Source organism: Cydia strobilella, chromosome 19 (assembly GCF_947568885.1).
Source record: "Cydia strobilella chromosome 19, ilCydStro3.1, whole genome shotgun sequence".
Taxonomy (NCBI): Eukaryota; Metazoa; Arthropoda; class Insecta; order Lepidoptera; family Tortricidae; genus Cydia; species Cydia strobilella.
In genome coordinates, this window is record NC_086059.1 from 3,384,642 (window position 1) to 3,409,567 (window position 24,926).

A 24,926-nucleotide genomic window follows, 5' to 3' on the forward strand; every position below is an offset into this window, starting at 1 on the left:
AGGTGGACTACACATGCGCACTCGAGTCGGCGTTAGGGCTTGCCACGTGGCAGACTCCCGTTACATAACCTGACTTTCGGCAGACGATAGTGAGACAACATTCCACATTTCCTTTCCCAAGAGTTTTAACGTGTATAATTTGTTATGCCTTCAAAATTTGGGGAGCTAATTAGACATCGTATTTTCATTGGTATACCTAAGACGTGAAATTTTCATTGCTTCTCTTATAATAAATCTTACTTGCTCCTCTAATATTTTATCCCGCTTATCTTAATCTCAGGAGATTCCGACAATAATGTGTTTTTTTTGAGTCCTCATTTGGCACAGTACTTCATTAACTTATTTTCTATCATGTTCCTCTTTCATCTAATATAATGTCTTTGTATCCCCCATTATTCCCACTTATATGTTATTAGATATTGTAATTGATTATTTTATTCAGATTAGGCCGTTATTTTAATTCCCATGCGCTAATGGTTACCCAGAAGCATTATCATACTCATTGCTAAACATATATGTGTCATTCTAATTAAGTTGATTGTAATGCCTCGCCTGTCGTCAGCAAATAATTATCATTCTTGCGGGTAAACGAACCTCTTCATTTCGATGTGCGAGCGAATATTTAAAATGGTTCGATGCACGTTTTTACACACGTTGCATTGCACATGCATCAATTGTTCGAGCGTCAGTGATACTTTACGCATTCCTTGAAACAAGGTTATGAGACTTATATGAGTTATCCTCCTTACGAAAATGAACGTAAGTTTTAAGTATTTTAATGAAGAAAACGTACGTTTGCACTTGATTTCTTTCACCCGAGAGTACGAGGAAATCAGCAATGAGAGAATGTCTCCGACCACGCCTACGGAGCCCTACTATGGCATGCCGGGGCCACGTTGCACTATGAGACGCCCCGCACACATGCATGCATACTGAACACAGCCATAGCCGCTGTAGAATGGCGGCAGAATTCGCCCGCCATTTTCCTTCGCCGCAAATTCTTCAAATTTTATTGCTTCTTTGACATATTATGCAAAATTTGAAGTGTAAATGAGTAAAATTATGCACCTCTTCATTAAAATTAAGTTATTGTACGTACATACGTTACATGTAAAAAAAAACGGCGGTATTTGGAATAGAGTCATTAAGTCGGAGCAAAGCAATTCAATGATTAGCCAACGTTTTGCCGAGCCGGTGACCTCGGTCAAATTGTACTTTGAACAAAGCGACCAGCGTTGTGTACAGACGAAGAATTCAAAACACCGGTTGTGAAATGACTCAGTTTTCATAACATGTACTGGTCCTTATCAAAACATTTTTTTGAAGGATTTATTGGACGGTGTTTATAAACATTCACATACCTATGGTCTTTACACCTGGTTAAATGGTTAATGAGTAATGACAAACCAGAGGCGTTCTTATACGATTGCTTTAGTAAAGTCGTTGCATTGCACTAAAGGAATGCGAAAACCCGCGGCAATTTGTAGGTTGACGTGGACGCCACGAGTACGTCACGTCTCAAACCAGTCGATAATTTTGGGCTTATTTATCCTGTATTACACACAAGCTTCCGTCAAAACACATATTTTCACTCTCGCTTTACCCCCGACCACTTATTGGTACATTTTGATGTAACTTCCGCCACCACCGTATTATTATGAAGCCATGTGCCGAGCACGTCGGCCCACGGCGACTGCCATACTAGAAATTCCAATGCGGACTTTTAAAAAACTACTGTTTTCTTCGACACTTTACAATATAATCCATTTGTATTTGTCGGCAACTTCGTAAAACCACAGAAACGAGAATTGGATGTTGATAAGAGCGCGGATGTGCTGTATATCCATATTATGGTGAAGGAGGAGCAGAGTCGCATAGAATATGCGACAGACGCGCGCGGCAGCTGCGAGGCAACTGACGCGGGGCGAGGCGGCGGGGCGGGGCGGGGCGAGGCGGGCGGGGGCCGGCGTCTGAACCTCGTCTCTGCCGCGAGTAGGGGCCCGCCGTGAATCGTATTATTCGTATTGTGCAACGTCAGCGAGCGCGTGCGTACTCGCGTTTACCTCATCTGGCGCCGGCACTGAGCGGCAAAAAATGCCACTAACTCGCCGCATCGGTTACGAGCGATGGTTTCCCCACAACCACCTTTCGTTTGCGATAAACAGTTAAACACTCATTAATTATCTCCCTGTTGCGAGACTTTGTGACTCGCTTACGCGTTTTTGGTAGCGACACGCAGTTTTTCGTATGTTACAAGCATTGATGATAAGCTGTTTGTAGTTCTGCACACTTGATTGGTTTACAAAAACAAGCATTGGCAATATCAGCGGATACATGAAATTACCAAGTTGCAGGATGTTGTTGCAAACTTTGTATTGAAGACAAACACGACAAAAACATTACCTAATAAGAATGTCTTGTTAGAAAAACCCAACTCACACTTCAGACATATAAGTAAACGACAAGAGGTCTAAGTAATTTGATGTGGCGATTCAAAGGAGTAATTCAGTTGAGGACACAATTGGTTCAAGTGCTGGCATTCACGATTCGCGAAGTGTTTTATTAATATGACAAGATGACAGCATTGATGACGACATTTGTCGAGGTTGAAAATTAAATATAGACTCTGATTTGTCGTATGATAGTCTAGCATAATAAGTTAAAAACACACTTGCATACATAAAAGATTAAGAGACAGAGCACTGAATGCAGATTGCAGGAAGATTAATATCGAGAAAACATAAAGCGGGTAGGAGATACGAATTGAGGATGCAAGGGGAAAAAATACTAAAACAAGATGACAGAGATTATGTGCGAGTAGTGTTCAATATAATAGTACTAAGAATTAACGAAGCTTTTTGTTGGATTGCTTTTTGGGGACCCCCCATGTTATACCTAATCCAACATAAATAATAATAAAGCTTCGTTAATTCTTTCAACACAGCAACACTACAGACACAAGAACACATTAATGTTAAAAACTGAAACTCCAATGAATATGGCGGGATATGTCTTGATTACCGACAAGCAATGCATTCCGAGTAGAAAACGCACACAACCGGACACGTGGAAGAAGCAAGATATACAAGTAATGAAAACCCGTTAATACTGCACAAGAGGAGATTACTAACTCGGCAGCAATGAAGAGCTAGTAAATAAATCTACGTTTGTTAGAATAGGGCATAGAAAAATATTACCTTGTTTAAATTTAGAGCAGCCCAACTAGAAGCGTTTCTTCACCGTCAAAATTTTCAATGATTCTTCATCATTTTAATTCACGAAAAAACGTTCAACTTTTTTATCTATTTGGTCCATGTAATGTTTCTCTTAGTCTACCACTTTATCTTACATTATGTATTAATACAATCCTCAAGTGATAACAATAACATTTCCCCTTTTCTATGTTTAGTGTTTAACAGACATTTCTTGTATCATTGTTAAGAACGCCTTGGTTAATTTTTTTGTAAGAAAATCACAGTCTATTAATTCGTTGTAGTTGTCAGCGATGGATCTTCATTTGTAACTTTCAACACGATTCTCTATTAAGGTCAAGCTGACATTTGAAATTGCTTGCCTAATAGGCTGATACAATATTCGTATTAATAATACGGTTTTCGACTACTTCCGTGATGTCTAAACTTTTGTCGAGCTTGTTGATTAGGGAACAAAAGCCGTCCTTACTTCCACTTTACACGGAGACTGAATTTCTTTGTCTGCAATTAGCATCAGCGTCGCGACTCATAATAGACAATTAGAATAAGACAAGAGACGGAATTACGATATAACTTAGGCAGTGCAGCGCCTAATCCTTTTACGTAAGCGTCGGTTTTAGTCAAACTGAAATAAAATAACTAATAATATGGTAATAGTTTGGATTTTAGTCATTTTAGTGATCCATAGCTGGTAAAAGAGTTCCCCTCTTTTTTCTATTTATCATTTCTATTTCTCATGATTCACCCATCTTCTACTATATGCTTATTAAAATATTTAATCTAGATACTATTCTAATAAATATGATTGCCTATGAAATTCTTAACAGACGAGTCTATGGATACCTTAAACCCTTTCAGGGCGTGCCAAAGATTGTCAAAAGTCAGTCGGGTGAAAAAGGCATTAAGTTTAGCAGACGTCCAAAATTTAACATTCAATTTACCACAATACCTTTCGAAAATTTCCATGCACAGTTACATAGAAATGGTTCTTGAAAGAGAGCCGCCAGTTTCTTAGGCTATACTCTACTGCTTTACAATTCCATTTCCATACCATTGTTACTTCAAGGTGGCCTTTTCTCAATCACATTAAATCAACTCGCTTAAGCCATAACCTTCGTAAAACGCATTTCCTAGTAGCAACGGCCATTTCAAATTGTGATCTGGCGCGTTGGCACGCGGTGCTAATTCGTTTGGCTCTCAAGCGTGGTAAGTGAGTAAAGTGAGGTATTTATACATAGACTTACAGACTAAAGAGCGTATAATAAACCTCTTAAATATGTGACTATTTATTAAGGAAGGAAATTATTACAATGACAGCTCAATAGGTCCAACTTGAAATCTCTCGCTTTTTCTAGTAGGTATATTCAAGCCTAGCGTTTAGCGCTTTTTAAAACTCACACTTGGCAACACTGACGCAAATTCTTTTTTATTAAACTTTGTAAATATAGTATAAAAACAAATTAAATACGGGCGGCCACCGAGGGAGCGGGGGGGTAAAAAATGCAGAAAAATCGCTGGACAAGAGATAGAGAATCTTCAGTGACGCCGACTGTCCTATTCTGTGCTATTCAGGATTAAATAGAGGACTTCTACGAGCGTATATTTATTGAGATTACCGCTATGTATAGTTTAGATCTAATTGTTTTTGTGTGTTATATTTTTTTTCATGGTTCTACGCCTTCTAGTTCCTATTTTGACGCCTTGCCTTAAACGCAAAACATTTTTTTTCTAATTCTGAACTCTACTTTTGTTTCAATCCTCAAACGCGGAATCTATGGGTAGAACTCTATGGTGGAATGTTATCAGCTATCGAAGGCTGTCACGTGGGCAGTCGCTATGGCTACCACAACATTGCGCCAACAATCACTTGACAAGTTTTAATTATACTTTGCGTACCGTCTGGCAGTTTTAATACCTAATTGTGTTAAGAACTTGGCTGTTTCCTGGTTTCTAAGGGTTTTCCTGTTCTTGATTTTTTTTAATACTACGTCGGCATGCATACGGCCCGCCTGATGTTAAGCAGTCTCCGTAGCCTATGTACGCCTGCAACTCCATAGGAGTTACATGCGCGTTGCCGACCCTAACACTCCTCTCCCTCGTTGAGCTCTGGCAACCTTACTCACCGGCAGGAACACAACACTATGAGTAGGGTCTAGTGTTATTTGGCTGCGGTTTTCTGTAAGGTGGAGGTACTTCCCCAGTTGGGCTCTGCTCTAGATCTGGAATGACATCCGCTGTCCTGTGCCCTACCACACAAAGCGAGATGTCATTCGCAGTGCCCATACCTCTCTTAAGCATTTCAAGTCTTGAAATTGACGTGCAGAATATCGTATAAGATATACCATAAAAGATACATGCTGGATAAATAAACGGCAACGTATCTAAAGCTGAAGAGTGAAGACTATGTCGAGGATGGAGAGAAGTGGAGGATAAAACCAAGGAAATCAGATATTGAGCTAGAAACCGGAAAGGCAATAAAATAGGGATCGTTAGCACTAAAGTTTCAGTCATGTCATCATGTGTCTGGTCATTGGCACTTCTCTTTGTGAAAAGGACGGTGACTACCGTAAAATAAGGTTGAGGGCGCTAAACAAAACATTGGTCGCCAACAACATGGTAGATTACAAAATATCTCGACTTTTAATCAGGCCTATAGCAGAAACAACAGCATAAACAAACTGGTAACATACAACGCAAAAATAAAACAATAGCTCCGTAAACAATAATGAAGCACCAATGTTTTCTGTACGCGAAATAACTTTCATTATCGAGGACGATCAGAGGACGATACATTCCAGATTGCAGAATTTAAAATTAGAATGCGTGCTGGATTAGTGTCGGGTGTCGGACGGTGCGTAGATTAGGAGCGTTGGAAGTGACATAAAGGAAAGCGCAGTTTCCCATCTGATATGAGCAGTGCAGACGTAGGCGTAAGTCCTCCTACGCGGCGCCCACTGCGCTGAAATATGTCCCGTTTGTCGACTTTTGCAATCTAAATTGTTACCCCTCATAACGGTACGTTTGCAAGGAATTAAACGGATCGCCCACATAGGTGGTTAAAAGCGGATTGAGGTTTAGGTACATTTATTTATTTCATGATAAAAAATACACTATGAAATATGAATGCTACGACGATAAGACGTGGGTAAAAGCTTGTTCAATGAAGAACTTTACCGCGTGTATTTACGCAAAAACAGCTCTACTTTTCTTTAGTTTTTCTATTCTAGATTAGAGATAGAGAAGCAACACAATTATTTGAACGAATACTAAGAAATGTCCAGGCGCCATTATGATCGTAAGAGCATTCCACAGACTGACTTTAAATTTTAAAGATTGCAGATTACAGCACTCTCTTTTCTCTGCAACAGAGGAAAGGGATCAATGCTAGTCATTAATGCAGTTTATAAGCGATCTCTTCCAGTTAACCTTTGAGAGAATTGGAGACGGTGTACGGATGTACTGTCCAAAAAGTCCTTTAGTATATTAAGGTCCTCATTACTTGTAGTATATAATATAAATGTCTTTTCGTCAAAATAAGTGGGTATAAAGTTGCCAAATCGGCAATATAGAGTGGCGAGAGGACGTTGGCAGCCTAGCCCACGCCCCACGCCCGAGTCTAGGCGCACTGTGAATTAGGCCAGGAAAATCGATAGACGGCCAGAATCCATCGTGAGACGCCCACACTAAATGTGTACGATAAAACACGCCATAGAAATAGAAAGCAAAACACACGTGTGTATTCGTGGTCTCGTAATGGATTTAATTTTATTTGTTCGTTAGATTTGGATAAAATGTATAAAAATCGGCCTATACATGGAATACGAGTATCTAATATACTAACTAAACATCGCTAGACCCTATCTCTTTGCAATATGGAATACGATTCATCAATGGCTGTGTTAACTACGGTACGTGGAGTACTTTAGGTCAAGGTCCATACCTTGCGTATACGTTATACCCATGTAAAACGTACAGATTTACGAAATAGTAACGCAAGATGTAGTGAACAATCGTTTGCAATCGTATTTTCTCGGAAACGTTCGTATTTGTCATGCTACTTCAGTCAACCTCAGTACTTTTTGTAGACTCAGGTCCGACCGAAATAACATAACACGGTCTTGCGTTTCTTTGAAAATACGACGGTAAAGGATTATTCACTACAACTGTACCTTATGCTCATGAGACTAAAGAAATTGCTTATGTTTAGGGATATCAATGCAAAATGCAATCCATCAGCTCCATATTATTTTTAGATAAGTTTTTAAAGCTAACGAATGCTTCAACCGCATCAATAATGTTCCATGGACGTATGCAGTATAAAAAATACACAACTGCGGGATCCGCAAAGCAAACATATTGATTACATGCAGACAGGGAAATGCTCGCGTGAAAAAAGCTCCACTGTACGAGGTCCGGTATACACTTGACCCAGTTAACTTCTAGACTTTTCTAGGCTACGACCTAGAAACTCTTGCGTAACAACACATCTGCAGTAGGGGTAGGTGAGTCAAATAGCAGCACCTTTGTCTTTATCTCAAGTGTTATTTGGAATGCCGAAGGGATATACTTAGTTCATAATTCATGAACTGGTTAACGTTAAATGTGGCTCTGGCAAATCTGGTAGCTATCAATATCGTACCATAGAAATAGTGAAAACGTAAAAAAAAATACTTAGGTATAGACACTACGATAAAAAAAAACCGGACAAGCGCGAGTCGGACTCGCCCGCTCGGCAACAGAAATACATCATCTGTGAAAATTTCAAATGTCTAGCTATCAAGGTTCATGAGATACAGCCTGGTGACAGACAGACGGACAGACGGACACTGGAGTCTTAGTAATAGGGTTCCGTTTTTACCCTAAAAATACAGTTGATAAATTAGTCCCTCCTACAGAATGTGTAATATCGGGTGTTGAGTAATCTTACATAGCAAAAACTCAGGACCATTATCCGATCAACGATATGACTAAATCAACCGCGCCCGCGACCTTAAAAGGCCGCCTCAGCTAGCACATCATTTCCATCTTCACTTCCAAAGATCGCCACAGCTGCGTTCGCGCAGTTACCCAACAGTGGGAGCTGGTAATGGTGATGAATGAAGGAAGGAGGACAGTCACGGGTTAATTACACTCATTTACAGGTTAATCTCACATGCAACCAACAGGACCATTATCGGATCAACATGACTAAGACGGCACGGCCTTAAAAGGCCGCCTCAGCTGCGCTCGCGTCGCAACAGTCATTTCCGCCCACACTTCCGTAAACACTGCTATCATGTGGATCGGAAAAAACAAGCTAGGTAAGGACACTGCCAAATGTCACGAGGAAAATTTGTGCAGGTCAGCTTGATTATGATTTATGATAATTTTAATTAATTTAGTGCTGTTTTATAAGTCAGTCTCTGTGTGGTGAAGATTATATGAGTGTGCACTGTATTTTCCGGAAATCGTTTTTTCCAGATTGCGATTTTTGCCATTCGCAATTTTTACCATTTATTTTTTTCTTAATAGCATCCTTTCCCGAAAGCATTTCTAACCATTCGCATATTTCCCCATTATATTTATTTCTCAATAGCTTATTTTCATGATAGGTTTTCTAACCATTCGCATAATCGCAGAAAATTTCGAGAAAGGAAGCTAATTGAGAAAAAAATTAATGGTAAAAATCGCAATCTGGAAAAAACGACTTCCGGAAAATACAGTACACACTCGATTATATGTGTGTAGCTTTATATTATAAGTATGTAGACGTAGAAACCCATCAAAATCAAAACAGAATATAAAATCTTTATAAGGAATTTCAAGGGACCGAGCGCTTTCGTGCGTTACAGTTTTCATCGTATTTTACAGCATGAATGGTAACCCATGTCAGCCCATTTCTATGTTTTATCGTGTTTAGTTATAGCACAGAATAAGTAATAGTATTATCATACAGAACGGCCACGCACCGCCCCGCCCCGACTCGAATTACCTCGCCCCGCGACACCAGATTGACGGCCGTTTGCCAGCCGCTCAGTACTATTTTTAAGCAACTTACGCACACTATGACGCATGACGCGTGTACAGACGTGCCGTTCACACATAGATACGCAAGTGATTTTTGATGTATAGCGTGTCCGCCCTGTGGTTATAGGCAAGTATACAACTGGCACTTAATGTACAAATAGGTAAGTCATCATCATTCGCTTGCCCTTCATTCATTTGGGGACGGCAAATAAATAAGCAAATAGCTAAGTAAGTACAAATTATTTTGTTTTTTTTTATATTTGTCTTCCTGATTGCCTTCTGTATCGCAAATTTTATCTGATTCGGAAATGTCAACTTGTAATTTGCATATTGATATTTAAAGTAGTTCATTTATTAGATCAATTGAGTAATTCAAGTTTAGATATTAATGACTTATTAATTTGCCTATACTGTACGATGTTAATGAATTTTACTTTAGGCTAGAATCAATTATAGACTTACCCTCTGATATAAAAAAAAATGTTAACAAAGAATCACTTGATTAGGTCATTCGACTAATCATATGTATTTCCATAGATACACAAAGTTGTAATGACACTTGGTAATGACCAAGTCACGTCTACTTTGGTTACATTATTTTAAGATCCAAATACACATATAATAGATAGACTATTAAACAGGGTACTCATCATCATCATCATATATTTAAGAGTTATACTCTTGTCGGTGGAGCGATTTCCATAAGTGTCGGTCCTCTGCCTTCTCCTTGACAGCCTGATACGACACGACGTTGAGTTTTTCCTATACTTGATCTATGTATGTTCTCCTTGGTCTGCCCCTCCGCCTCCTTGCCTCAACTCTCCCTTCAATTATGTTCTTGATAAATTCGTCGTGTCGTAGCAGGTGTCCAAGCATCTTTCCTCTTCTATTTTCTATGGTTCTCAACAAACTCCTCTTCTCTCCTACCATGCGTAAAACCTCTTCATTTGTTTTCTTCTAAACAGGGTATTACACTGTATTTAAAATAAATTATTTCACACCATGCATGAAATAAAGGACCAGATAATTATGAGAAAAACATAGACAGCAGTTATTTTTAAACACAATTTATATTTAATCAATCGGATTGAAATATAAAAAGTAGGTGAGTTGACCGTGACGTCATTGTGTAATGTTTCATATAAATTCCATATTAGCAAATCGTTTTGAAAGTTCTAAAAAAGAAACTGATTTGACTAGTAGGAGAATACCCTATTGGCGAGAAAGGAAAGCAATCAAAAGATTAAAGGTACCAGGTACAGATGGTTTCATTAAAGCTAAAGTAAATAGGAATAACATTAAATTTTGGGAAACTGATTTGACTAGTAGGAGAATACCCTATTGACGAGAAAGGAAAGCAATCAAAAGATTAAAGATACCAGGTACAGATGGTTTCATTAAAGCTGAAGTAAATAGGAATAACATTAAATTTTGGGAAACTGATTTGACTAGTAGGAGAATACCCTATTGACGAGAAAGGAAAGCAATCAAAAGATTAAAGGTACTAGGTACAGATGGTTTCATTAAAGCTGAAGTAAATAGGAATAACATTAAATTTTGGGAAACTGATTTGACTAGTAGGAGAATACCCTATTGACGAGAAAGGAAAGCAATCAAAAGATTAAAGGTACCAGGTACAGATGGTTTCATTAAAGCTGAAGTAAATAGGAATAACATTAAATTTTGGGGCACATTACGCCAGTTTCATTGTACTGTAATGATGTGTAACTATAAATTATTTTAATAATAAAATAAAAAACATAAATAATCGTAAATTTACATCAGTTAGAAACTTGGAAAACTACATGGTTGGGCAAAATGCTTCTTACTGGATTATTTCATGGCTAATATTTCGCTATTATATTAAGGTGTGTATACTTATGGGTATTTTCACTATTTACCTATGTATATTGGATAATTTCAATAATCTGGTGAAAATCACCCAAAACTCTATAATAATAAGTCGATTCCCTTCTCAGAATTATCTGACAGTTTTCGACATCAGGAATAACCCGAATACTCCTTTTTGATTTTTAGGGTTCCGTACCTCAAAAGGAAAAAACGGAACCCTTATAGGATCACTCGTGCGTCTGTCTGTCCGTCTTGACAGCCTATTTTCTCCGAAACTACTGGACCTATTAAGTTGAAATTTGGTATACATATGTAAGTTTGTGACCCAAAGACGGACATGTAACGTAAACAAATGAATTTTAAACACGGGGGCCACTTTTGGGAGGTAAATGAGAAAAATAAAAAATAAACTTTTTCAAACTATATCGTGTTACATATCAAATGAAAGAGCTCATTGTGAGAATCTCAAATATTTTTTTTAATTATTTTATGATAAACAGTTTAGAAGTTATTCAAGAAAATAGGCAAAAAATGACCCTTCGCCCCCCTTTATCTCCGATAGTACTGGGTCTAAAATTTGGAAAAAAAAACACAAAATAGATCTTTACCTATAGATTACAGGAAAACCTAATAGAAATGTGCAGTCAAGCGTGAGTCGGATTTAATTACTTAGTTTTTGATCCGGCCCCTACGGGTTTTTTAAAGGCATTTCACTCAAGTTTCACATAAAAATACATTGTTTAAATTATGTCATGTACGGAACCCTTGGAACGCGAGTCCGACTCGCACTTGGCCGGTTTTCATTTTCATCTTACTTCGTGTGCAACAGTTCTTTATGACAGTGACAGTGTGACATCAAAACAAACCATTACCATACTTCTAAGAAATGTAAATTTTAGTATTAAATGCAAATTTAGAATTATATCATTAATTATGATACAAACACGAGCATATAATTTACCCACTGACTTCGTTGGAAGTCGTAAAGGCTGATAATAAACTGGTATTCAGAATTACATAGAGTAGGTAAATAAAAATACTGAGTCGTTAAAAAAACGAAAATAAGGTTTATAATAAAATAGATGAATAAATATTAGGGGGCATCTTACACAGACGGACCTTTTTTTTTATTTTTTTTATTTTTTATTATTTTTTTTTATAGAGGGGAAAATGCTTTTCGCATACCACCCAGGCGCGGGGACGGGCCTGGGATGGTTTTGTGGGACTCCCGTATAGGCTCATGAGACCCACGGTTTACCCACGAAAAACCCCTCTTGACCGCCTCAGGGCTATAAGGCGAGGCCACAGGAACACTGGAGCACTCTTCCGCAGCTACACAGACGGACCTAGCCCCAAACTAAGCGAAGCTTGTACTATGGGTGCTAGGAGACAATGTACTACACATGCTTATATACATATAGAAAATACCCATGACTTTGGAACAAATATCTGTGTTCATAAATAAATGCCCTTACTGGGATGCGAACCCAGGACCATCGGCTTCTTAAGGGGCCCACTGACTATCAGTCCGCCGGACGATATCGGCCTGTCAGTTGTTCGGAACTGTCAAATTTTTGTTCTAACTGACAGGCCGATATCGTCCGGCGGACTGATAGTCAATGGGCCCCTTTAGGCAGAGTCACTAACGAACCGACTAGGCCAGATCGGTCGGGTGGTGTGTGTGTATAGTGTGAATTATCTCAAATTATTTTTTCGCCCAAACCGTACGCCGTTAAACAAAAGGCATTGTTTCTTTTGTGCACCGCGGTGGCTACCTCATTTCTCATTAGTGAAAAGGATTACGCCCGTTCTAAAGGTAATGTGATTTTAATTCAAACTACACAGTAAATTTATTCCATAACGCGGTATAATCTCATTAAATACACACCCATAAACGTCAGTCTACTCTTTGTAATTGTTAATGCCATTGTGTTGTAGTAATACCTACTAGTAACGTATTTATTTTATGGTACTAAGCTTTGTTTCCTTCTAAATGGATAAAGGGTCCTCCGTTTGGTTTCTAAAGTGGCCTATAGTATTTTTCAAACACAAAAGGTTGTCATCTCCATATAATTTATAAGATCTCCCAAAATTGTAATGAGATGACACCTGTCACCGTATCCTTCCTGGTCGAAAAATACTAAAGGTACTCGTGTAATCGAACCGCCATAACAGCAGCATCTAGAGTCTGCGGAAAGAGAAGAGTTGTAGAAGGTATGGGCTCCCATACATTCCACGACTCTTCTCTTTCCGCACAAACTCTATAATCGAGTATTTAAGTATGTACGTTCAATAAAGCTAGCCATACACACTAGGGTACGCCTGCACAGTTTTACTTGTACAGTTCGTAGCGTGTAAGTTGCTTAAAAATAGTACTGAGCGGCCGGCAATCGGCTGTCAAGTTGTCGCGGGGCGATGTAATTCGAGTCGGGGCGGGGCAGTGCGTGGCCGTTCTGTATGATAATACCATTACTTATTCTGTGCCTGTGCAGATGGCAAAACTGCGCAGGCATACCCTAGTGTGTATGGCCAGCTTAAGAAATTTCTCTCCAAATTAAGCATTCTTTTAACGCTTCAACTTCGGCTTTAACTTTCATTTCCCACACATTCCAAGCTTAAACACTCAATAAACTACTGAGACGGATGTAAGGCTCAGCTCAACTAGTGATGCGCCGTATACTTGGGAATAAATAACACCTGGCGATATTCCTGATTTAATAAAACATACCGGTCAAAATCATAACCCTCCTTTTCCTTTGCTGCAGTCGGGTAATAAATTAATATTATGAGACAATGTTACACAGGGACAGCAAAATTTGTATGGCAACTTACAAACACGGCGTCTATGCGGGAAAGTCGTCGTGTAAACGACTTTGTAAGTTGCCATACAAATTTAGCTGTCATTACGGTATTCGATAAAATCCCGTATACGGTACACGGGAAAATAGCTTTAATTAATGGATTACAGCACCTTCAATTTCAAAATTAGTAATGAAACTTTTTTTTGCGTTCCTCTAAATTTGTCCATGAGAGCATAGAGTAACTTATACTAGAGCGGTACTGTCATAGTAAATTTTGTAACCCCAGTAAATTCACTGCCATCTGTCGACACACTTTAAAACTAAAAATAAAGATTTATAAAAATACGATAGAATGTATTTAAATATAGATAAATGATTTTTTTTATTTGCATTAATTATTTTTATGATTTTGACCCATGTTCTTTCACTGATATGCGTTAAAATTGGTAAATAACAAATGAAACCGTCAACGCCATCTATACGACTGTAGGCCAAAACTAGTAGCGCCCTCTGAACGAGAATCAAATTTTCTTGATTTTCGAAGCACGTTTTTTCCTTAGACTGTATCCATCTATTACGGAGTTATATCTATCTTTGATGAGAGTATATACAATCAATTGACTAATCTGTGTGTTGAAACTCGATATTAAATATTTTGTAGTGAGTGAATTTATATATAAATTAATTTAACAAAACGATACTTGTGCATTGTAAGCGTTTTCAACTCCTCATTTTAATTATACATGTCATCTCATCGTCAATACTGTAAATCATTTTTATTAATAATAGTTTTATAAATAACTTTTTATCTATTGAAAACCTAATTACAACAAATGAGATCAAAATTTTAATTAATATTACTACGCTACGGAGACTGCTTAACATCAGGCGGGCCGTATGCTTGTTTGCCACCGACGTAGTATAAAATAAAACACAAAAATATTTTGGATCGGGGAAATATTACTGGCAATATTTCCACAGGTACTGAATACTTTTGTGATTGGAAATATTTATGCCGCATCACTAGACTCAAGCAATGATTTTATGGGAAGTGTCGCTTTTACTGTAACGTTTCTCATTAGATTTTAGCGTTTGTGAATATGTTCCACTCCAATTATATGTACACACTTTAGCTCTTATTGCAACGGAATAAGGTGAGAACGTATATAGATATTTATGACCTTATGGCGGAGCATGGACAGACTATTATGGTGTTATAAGTTGCGTTGGTTGTATTCCCAGTCCCACGATACGTTTTGCATAAAAGCATTGTTAAAAGAGGAAACCAGAGACTGCCCTCTTGTAGATCCCGTAGTAAGAAAAATATTTAAAATCTGAATAATAACATTTGCCAGCGAGCGATGGAATAACAGAAACACGGAACTGCGCTCCAGAACTCGAATTGTAGATGTAGGTGTCCAGACCGCTAAGCTTAAGTGGGACTGGGCTGGGCATGTCTGCCGCATGCACCCTGAAAGGTGGGCCAAAATGGTTACCGAGTGGGACCCACGGAACACCATAGATGGTGCTGGCCGGGGTGCAGGCAGGCCGAAAAGGAGATGGCGGGACGACTTAGACGCATTTTATCCGGATTGGCGGGACACTACAAACGACAGGGTCGAGTGGAGGAAACGAGGGGAGGCCTTTGCCCAGCAGTGGGACACTAAATTAGGCTAGTAAAAAAAAAAAAAAAACATGTATTTTTTAGGGTTCCGTACCCAAAGGGTAAAAACGGGACCCTATTACTAAGACTCCGCTGTCTGTCCGTCTGTCACCAGGCTGTATCTCATGAACCGTGATAGCTAGACAGTTGAAATTTTCACAGATGATGTATTTCTGTTGCCGCTATAACAACAAATACTAAGGACAGAATAAAATAAATATTTAAGTGGGGCTCCCATACAACAAAGGTGATTTTTTTGCCGTTTTTGCGTAATGTTACGGAACCCTTCGTGCGCGAGTCCGACTCTCACTCAGCCGGTTTTTTTTAAATAAACTAATTTGAACTTACTAAAAAGCCCCTCCCATACAATAGAAGTTACGATTACTAATTTTAAAACGACTTGCTGAAATGACACAAAACTTAGCATGGACATTGAAGTAACATACGAGTACATATAAGTAATTGTAGAAATTTTATATGTAAAACGTATGCTAGCTCTATTTTCTGTGTATTTATAATTCCTAGCAATGAAAACTTGTACTAGAGATACAATATTATACTAGCGACCCGCCCTGGCCTCCAACGAGATGGAGCGACGACCTGGTGAAGGTCGCGGGAATTCGGTGGATGCGAGCGGCACAGGATCGGTCGGAGTGGCGAGCCTTGGGGGAGGCCTATGTCCAGCAGTGGACGTCTATCGGCTGACATGATGATGATGATGATGACCCGCCCTGACTTCGCACGGGTGCAATACTGATGTATTACATATAACTCATATAAGCCTTCGTCTTGAATCACTCTATCTATTAAAAAAACCGGCCAAGTGCGAGTCGGACTCGCGCACCGAGGGTTCCGTACTTTTTAGTATTTAGTAAATCACTTTATTGTACAAAACAAAAATTGTTAACATGAAATTCATATAAATTTAGGTACAAAGGCGAGCTTATCTCTATAAGGGATCTCTTCCAGCTAACCTTAGAGTAAATGAGTGGAAAATTCGAATTAGATAGATAGACAAACTTACAGAACGTACAATAATATTTAAAAAGGAAAACTACAATATTAACGTCTACGAATAACTAAAATACATCAATAGCATTATGCAATAAAATAAATATGTACTAGCATACATAAATATATAGTACTAAATAAATATTATTAGTATTTGTTGTTATAGCGGCAACAAATATAGATCACCTGTGAAAATTTCAACTGTCTAGCTATCACGGATCATGAGATACAGCCTGGTGACAGACAGACGGACAGACGGACCGCGGAGTCCTAGTAATAGGGTCCCGTTTTTACCCTTTGGGTACGGAACCCTAAAAAACTGCAATAAAATCCGTTGCATAGTTTTAAAGATTTAAGCAGACAGACAGACAGCAGGAAGCTACTTTGTTTTATAGGTACTATGTAGTATGTTACTTGATGTCCATGCCAAGTTTCATGTCATCAGGCCCCAATTTCACCACGGTGACAGGTGCGACAATTGTCGAAATCACTATTACTGACGTCACATGCCTCCATAGGCTACGGTAACCGCTTACCATCGAACGGGCTGTGTACTTGTTTGCCACCAACATTTTAATAATAATAAAACTCCATTATATCGCCAATAAATAAGTACGTATTTTGCGATGCTAATGAGAATTGTCACAAGAAACACGACAATTGTCGCAAAATACCGACACAGAACTTATTTCCTGTCAAGAATTACCGAAAATTCTTATAAATCTTGTGACAATTGTCATCATCATCGTCATAAACGTACCTGTTTTTTCCGATATAATAAAGTTTTTTTAAAATATTACAATGATGGTGGCAAACAGGAATACAGCCCGCCCGATGGTAAGCGGTAACCGTAGCCCATAGATGCCTGTGACGTCAGCAACATTGATGTTTTATAATTGTCGCACCTGTCACCGTGGTGAAATTGGAGCCAGTATGTCGTTTTTAAATGAGTGTGTAAATTCGATTGTATGGCGGCGGCGGTTAGGTTCTTGTTACTTTTAATATTGGGCACTAAAAGTGTCTTAGGCAACAATGTTAGTTATCTACAATGTAGTCAAGGTAAGTCCTTCAAGGATAGTCTTAAGTGTCTTAACTAAGTTGAATGATAACTATGATAAGAAAGTACTTCGGAATTATCACCAAAAGAAAATCATCCCATCTCTAGTATACATATTATTGCACACGACTGTACAATTGTATACCTACACAAGAAACATACAGAGAAATGCTAATGCAAACACTAAACAGTTTAAGTGCATTGGAAGTATAAAGACTTAAACGAGAATAGGGAGGACTTTGTTTGACAATGTTTGAAAACAAATAGTACTGTCGCCATCAGATATATCGGAGCGGCCGAGGTGGTCAAAAATATCTGAAAACGCACTCTAACGCCTTGACAATACAGGCGTGTTCAGATATTTGTGAGCACCTTGGCCGCCCAAATATATCAGACTTCGACTGTACTTACATAACAACTGGCCATCTATGGACTTTACGCCTTTGAAATAAGTTTTACGAATTCTCAGTTAATATTGGACAATGGTACAGGCACCAAGTGCTAGGCAAAATATTTACTCTAACCGTCTGAAGTAACACTTAAAAAAATTGCACTTATGTATGTTTCTTTGCACAACTGTTTTCATCTGCCGCGCGAATTTGAACTTTATTTGTTTGTGTATAAAGCCGATAGCAACAGTTAATGTAATTAACACCAATTATAACAACATTGGTGAAAAAGTTAACAGCTGATTGACCCAAATAAACAACACGGCGATACGTCAGCGCAGCGTGGGAGAAAGGGACGCCGATGGGTGTCGGGACGCGTCGTACGTCACGTAGGCACGTTTCGATGGGCTAGATAAGAATCGAAACGTCCAGAGGTGGGAAATTTGATAATGACGTAACGTAACGGTGTGGAATGTGATGTGAGGTCATAGCGTGGCCGTGGGATTAGGTGCTGGGTGTAGTGAGACTTTGATTGTTATTGACAGTTGAATTTTGTAATCTAATACTGCCGATTTTATTTTGTGTAAGCAGGGGGTTTGGCATCTGCATTCTTCTGCATACTCCGAGCATTGTCTCGGCTTTTTTTTGCGACAAACCTAACCTAAACCAAGAAATTCACGCAGGCACAATTGTTTACTGAAGCGACTATTATCAGTTCCATTAATCCTTCCGACTTCCAATACAGACAAGTCCGTTTTCCTACACTTCAAAAGCGACTAGAAAATGTTAAATGCTTTTCCTGGTCATCATCATTAGGCCTTGTCCATCTTTACAGATGATTTAAGCAGCATCCATGAGTTGTGTTATCTAACGACAGCGTCGCTCGTGGCTAAATAACCCGATCCTTGAACGGCACAGTCGTCCACATCTATAACAAGCAAAAGTACATTGAGGGTCCACAGCGAGGCGACCCTCATCGCGGATGTGTCTTATGGCGCGTTTTCGGGCCAAGTCTTGAAACCAGGACCTATCGTGGGTTTCGCGACCTCTTAACAGGCTGTTCCTCCAATCAGCGCTTTTCCTGAGTGATAAGTTAAAATCCCCGTAGTAAGTACCTATGATTATTACGAAAGAGCTGCAATTTACTTAACTCTCCAGATCATATATTCATTTCTGGACATTCAATGCCCCTCTGTGCATTAAATTTAGTTTAATTGCCCAGGTTGTAGTGGAGATATTTGTTAAACGGCTACTAAAAAAGAGATGTCTCAAATGTCTCAAAGGTGGATGAAGTTTTTCAATTCAATTCAATTATTTATTTAACTCGAATCATTTTGATCCATATAGTGTTAGTAAGTACAACAAAACTTAAAATGAATTAAGGTTAGTGACATACAATTACAATTCACAAAACACACACATAAATTATAAAATAAAATACAATAACAAATAAAATAAAATCTAGGCAATCTAGATGCACCATTTCTTAACATCTGTTGCGGCTCCATGTAGACTGTTCCAGTGTTTGAGTAATGGTGCATCTAACTTACCTGCCAACGTTTTGTTTAAAAGGGGCTACCTTAAGAATCTTTAATGTCAGAAAAATTGGTCATGGACAAAATCTCATAATGCAAGTCACATTTGGATTTGACCTATAATATTGTATAAATACCCATTTAACTCCCCACAATTTTTTTTACACCTTGTGTGATAGCCACATCACCTGTCACTTTCGCACTTTAATAGGTATATTTATCGGCCGAAACACGTCCGCTGCTGAACTTATGTGAACCTTTTCGAACGATCTCCACAACGCACGCCCTCGCCCACCCGACTAGATCGAAACACAAATCCATATATCCTGTTATCTGCTATCAATTTATTCTCTATTCCTACCACATTATTAACTAACAGCTCATAAACCTTATTGCAAACACATAAAGTGCACCGTCGGTCAGCGAGTGTTATTAGTACAGACAAAACACGCAACAGTTTAAGGCAGGTTAGGGCTTACACGCCGCGATGGGGCTTCGCAGGTCTTCGTGTCCGTTCAAGCGATGATTTGCGTGCACGCGATACTGTTTCTAGTCTACTGTGTACCTACTGATAATATCCTATGTTTCCTTTAATTTGGATTTGGACCTTCTCCAATCGAAATGAAAAAACATCTTCTAGACAAACATGCTTCATCGTCGTCACTTTCACACGGATACTGTGGTAAAATACATGCCTGTTTCTATAAAAAAATGAATCGTAATAAAGGTCCCAATAGTTCAGTTTTCAACGGTGATGCATCACATAACGGCCAAGATACCAGGGTAACATAAGTAGCAGAAACGTTGTGTAAATGTAAATCGGTCAACGGTGCACCCGCTAAATCCACACAGATTAGAAGACACACGTTAATGCAGTTGACATGGTGTTGCTCCTTAGGCGCTCTGTTGCCCTAGTAACGCATGTTAAAATTATCGATGTGACTCTAAGAAGACTTTAGACCAGCGGTAGCAGCATGGCAGCAGCTACATTTTTATCGCCTGTCACATTCTAACAAGTATATATAAGTGGCAGGCATAGTGACAGGCGATAAAATGGCCTGCTACCGCTGGTCTATGAAGAAAAGCATTTGTAAACGTTAGAAAATTTATTATCGATGGACAAATGTTATAAATTGAGGGCCTACCGCCAACATCGAAAAACGCTCAACGCTCGAATATGCAAGAGCAATAGAGAGGCAGATATTCCGAATCTCAAAGGAAAAGCGCAGATCATGAACAGATACAGCGTAATGCCAGAAGCCTATGAGCAGTGGGACTGATTCATGATGCTGATGTGTGTGGGCAGGTATGTTTTAATAAATAAATCCAGGTCGCAGACATAAAACCGGACAAATTTCGTTTTATCGTCGTCGTAAAATAAAATAACGTGTGGACGGGTTTTATTTTATCGACGATCCCGTAAGATAATTCAGCTAACCAGACGGAAAGAGACCGATACGTGCAAATAGACACTATATTTCCTACACAGGTCATGCAATATGAGTACGCGCCAATGAAATAAGACGAATTGCTAGTCTTGACCAACTTTTCGCAGACCAAACATAATTTTGTGTTTTGTATCAATCTTATAAAGACTTCAACGTGAAAATTATCTCGTTCTTTTTGTTCCTCATCTTAAGACATACTTACGTCCTTGTGTTTGACATTCTTATTCTAATAATTGACAGCCTGTTTGACATCTCTATTTCCATGAATCATGAATTTGGATTGAACGTAGCAACTAATGAGAGTGTCATTGTCGTTCTTATGCAAACTTGTACATACATACAAGCTTACATACTTGTACAAATGTACATTGTCATCATGAATGAAGAATCAAATGTTTTATTCGTGATAAACTTAAAACTAAAATCACATACAGAAGTATAATTAAAACTATAGGAATTTATAAAATAGGTAGGAGTTAAAGTTTACCACGAAAATGGTCTCGCCTCAGCATAATGCTGACCCGAAAGTCAGCGCTGATCTTCCGGCGGGACCATTTTCGGCGGAATCATGTTTGTTTTTATTGTCTAAAGACAAAATTAAACTTACACCGTTTAATTTTGTCTTATAACATTAAAATTAACAAAACACGCATATATATTTTGTATTAATTAAAAGCTTTCAGCCCTTAGTTGCCATGTCAACAGCTGCCGTTTAAAAAGTCCAACACCGCTCCAGGTATATTTTGAAAGCGTTATTTTTATTACAGACTCTCCGTTCCGCGCAACGGTTGCAGAAAGTGCGCAGCAAAAACGACCCTGGACAAAATGGCCGCGACCTTGAACCGCAGGGAAGGGGGACGAATGCTGTCTGGACGTTGTATTATGTGTATACCGTTATATCATTACACTAGTATAGGATACAAATTGATCGCAAACATCGCCCGGGAGGTGTCCAGGCCGGATTTTTAAACGCGACAGGGTAAAACCCGGACAACTTCAGTGACAGGGATATTCCAACAAACAATTTCATTATTAAAATAAAAATAATATTATTCACAATAGATAAATAGAGCTCAGAACAGAACACAATGAAACAAATATTTGCGCCAATTTCACAAAAACTACCCGTAATGGGATTCCATTTTAACCAATTATGCTAAAGTAAGGTGTTACGTTTACGTTACTTATGTTAGTTATGTTTGGAGAAACATAAGTAACGTAACATTCGTTTTAGATTTCTTGAATGATCCATAAGTACTCGAATTAGAAAGAGAACATTTAAAAAAGCTTTCTGACAACTTCATAATTCAAAGCGGCCGGTGTGAAAAATAAAAAGCTACAATTTGATTTCTTCAGGACAATTCAGTTAATTGGCGATGAAAACCTGATTTTGAGGCTCATTTTTATTCTTCACAAGATTACTTGCCCGACAAAAGAATTTACTTTTAAAACGAGCACAAGCGTAATGCAATATGCAATCAAGAGAACATTGAAGTTACTTCGCGCGCAGAATTACTAAATATAACCGCGAGTGCAAAAAGTGGACGGGACAACCGTATAAAGTGCAATGCAGCATTCACATACAGACCTTATGTCTATGAGCAGAAGGTTCAACTTTGGTTAGTTAAGTATGCTTATGTTTCTATGTGTCAGATCCCTCGCTATGCGACTAATTGGTGTCTATCCTTTTCAATGCAGTGCTGGAAGGATGTTGCGATAGCCTTACTTGCACCAAGGACTATAAATGCACGGAACTGTCAGTTAGAAACGTTTAAAACTGTTTTATAGGTCTCAGCTCAGCACGGCTAGCACATGATTACACGTGGACTAACTCGTGCCGCGAGACAGCAGTCCTCCGTCACAAATTTCTACATTGAATTCTTGATCTGTGAATTTCTCAATTTTGGTAGCATAAGTTCGCATCCCGCGCGCGACTTAGGCAGAGTGGCCATGGAAGACACTTTTCTACCTACCTTGCTTAACGCACAAACGCACAAATCATGAAATTCAGTTTGTACACTTTAACGATCAAGTGTTTTTATATGAAATAAATTCATATTATTAACAACCATAAATTAATATTATTAATCCCCTAAATACCGGACTTATACCCCGCAGATACCGAGATTAAACAGGTCGCGTGGTTGGAAGGTTATTATGGCTCCTCTATACGATGGTCATGAGATGGTTGAGAGCACGCACTATGGCATGGGCCACGTGTAGATGCTTACGCACCATCGCTGGCCCACTACCTTTGATGTGCGGACGAAAAACCGACACCGTTTAAAAGAATTTAGTTTTAGGACAGAATTAGTTATTTGCAGGAAATTGCAGCACACTCAGTCAATTTTGCAACTGTCACCACTGTGACCACTGTCATAACTCTAATGGCCTTAAGCTACCTGAAATGCCGAAGACAGAGGCATCTAATGGAACGGAAGACTTACCTGAGAAATTTCCGTCGGGAAGTTGTGAAGAACAATTTTGCGAGTTTTCGCCGGGCTTCTTATCGACCTAACTTATAGGGCTGCATGTCACTTACCTGTGGAAATATAACTTGAATTTAATGGTAGTGACACTAGTGACAGACGGGCACTTAGACTGTCAAAAAGTAGAAATGCGCTTAGAACTTCATCATTAAATGTAAAAATTTGCATTTTATTAGTCAGAGTAGGTACTTAAACGCTCAGCACAGCTTGTACGAAGAAACTTTATTCATATTCATAGTTTGCTAGAATAATTAAATTCGAATTGTGAGCTCCGCGGTACAAAGCAAACCAATGCACTAAATGAAATCTGTCAGGAATAAATGAGTGTTTTTTTTGCTGATCCACAAAGATTTCGATCGATTATTTATATTAGTATCAATTCACATGAAACTTGTATCAGTCTAACCTTGCCCCTGACTCAGTGTCGTAAGGCAACTAAAATTAATGATACCTATCCATTATAATTAGTACTGTGTGTTGAGAATATGACTGTTTTTGTAATACCGAAATATGTGGTATTTGCACTAAGCTCTTCACGTTTCCGTGTTTGTTATAGCCATTGGGTCTCAAATTATTAGAGCAGCTCTTATTAGAGAGACGCAAAGACAATCCAAGACAATTTGATGTGAAGGAAGAGAGCAGATACTCTTCCTCTTCCTAAGCACACATCTGATAAAAAAAATAGGCCACACCCATGAAAGCTCAACTGTACTCTAAACGACATCTTCTCGCCACTGACTGGCATCTCGATTTTCATCAGAAGCCACCACAAATTACCTTCCCGTATCGCAACTGAGAGCCTACGCCTCCAGCAGCAATCACCCTGCCCCGGAGTGACATCCCGAGTATAGTATTAATTTTATGAAATGATTTTTTCGGCTCGGACCCTAATCGCTCGGATAATTATAAGCACTCCAAGACACATATGCTCGCAACGCACTAGAGGGGCATGACCGAAAATCGCAAGCGTCAGTAGAAGATGAAACAACGCAGTAAACAATGCTATCACTATCATATCAGCGACCTACACTGGCGCCTCAATTCAGATAGCGTATAGTCGCCGCGATAACGTTACCGAAATTATACCGTTATCACGTCAGGTGGAGGCAGATAACATACTAAGTTAAGTACCTACTATTACTGTGCAAATAATAGAGAATTCTTCATACTGACACTTCAGACTGATAGTAACTATTATCCCCAAAACGTGCGTTTAGATCAAGCTTTACAGCACCATGATCGTGAGTGGATTATTCGCCGCATTTGAGGTATTCGAGGCTATGACTTGTCGCTAACAATGCGTATAAATACGTAGGTTTATAATTAGAAACGAATTCCATCACCATTATCATCAAAATAAACGGAATGCCAACATAAGCCATAGATTTGTTCACGCATTTGATATGATAACAAGTAACACGAATACGTATAACTTCACACCGTATCCAATTAGAGTGAATACGA

The 24,926-nt window shown here is 38.8% G+C and overlaps 1 protein-coding gene across 1 annotated transcript in view; it reads right to left on the reverse strand.

Annotated features, from left to right (window-relative positions):
• The window catches only part of LOC134750022 (myotubularin-related protein 4), a 57,545-nt gene extending 54,895 nt beyond the window's left edge, over positions 1-2,650 (reverse strand). Inside the window, exon 1 of the mRNA XM_063685093.1 lies at positions 1,756-2,650. The gene's annotated coding sequence lies outside the window, so the exon portion shown is untranslated. The remainder of the gene's footprint in view (positions 1-1,755) is intronic.
• Between the last annotated feature and the right edge of the window lie 22,276 nt (positions 2,651-24,926).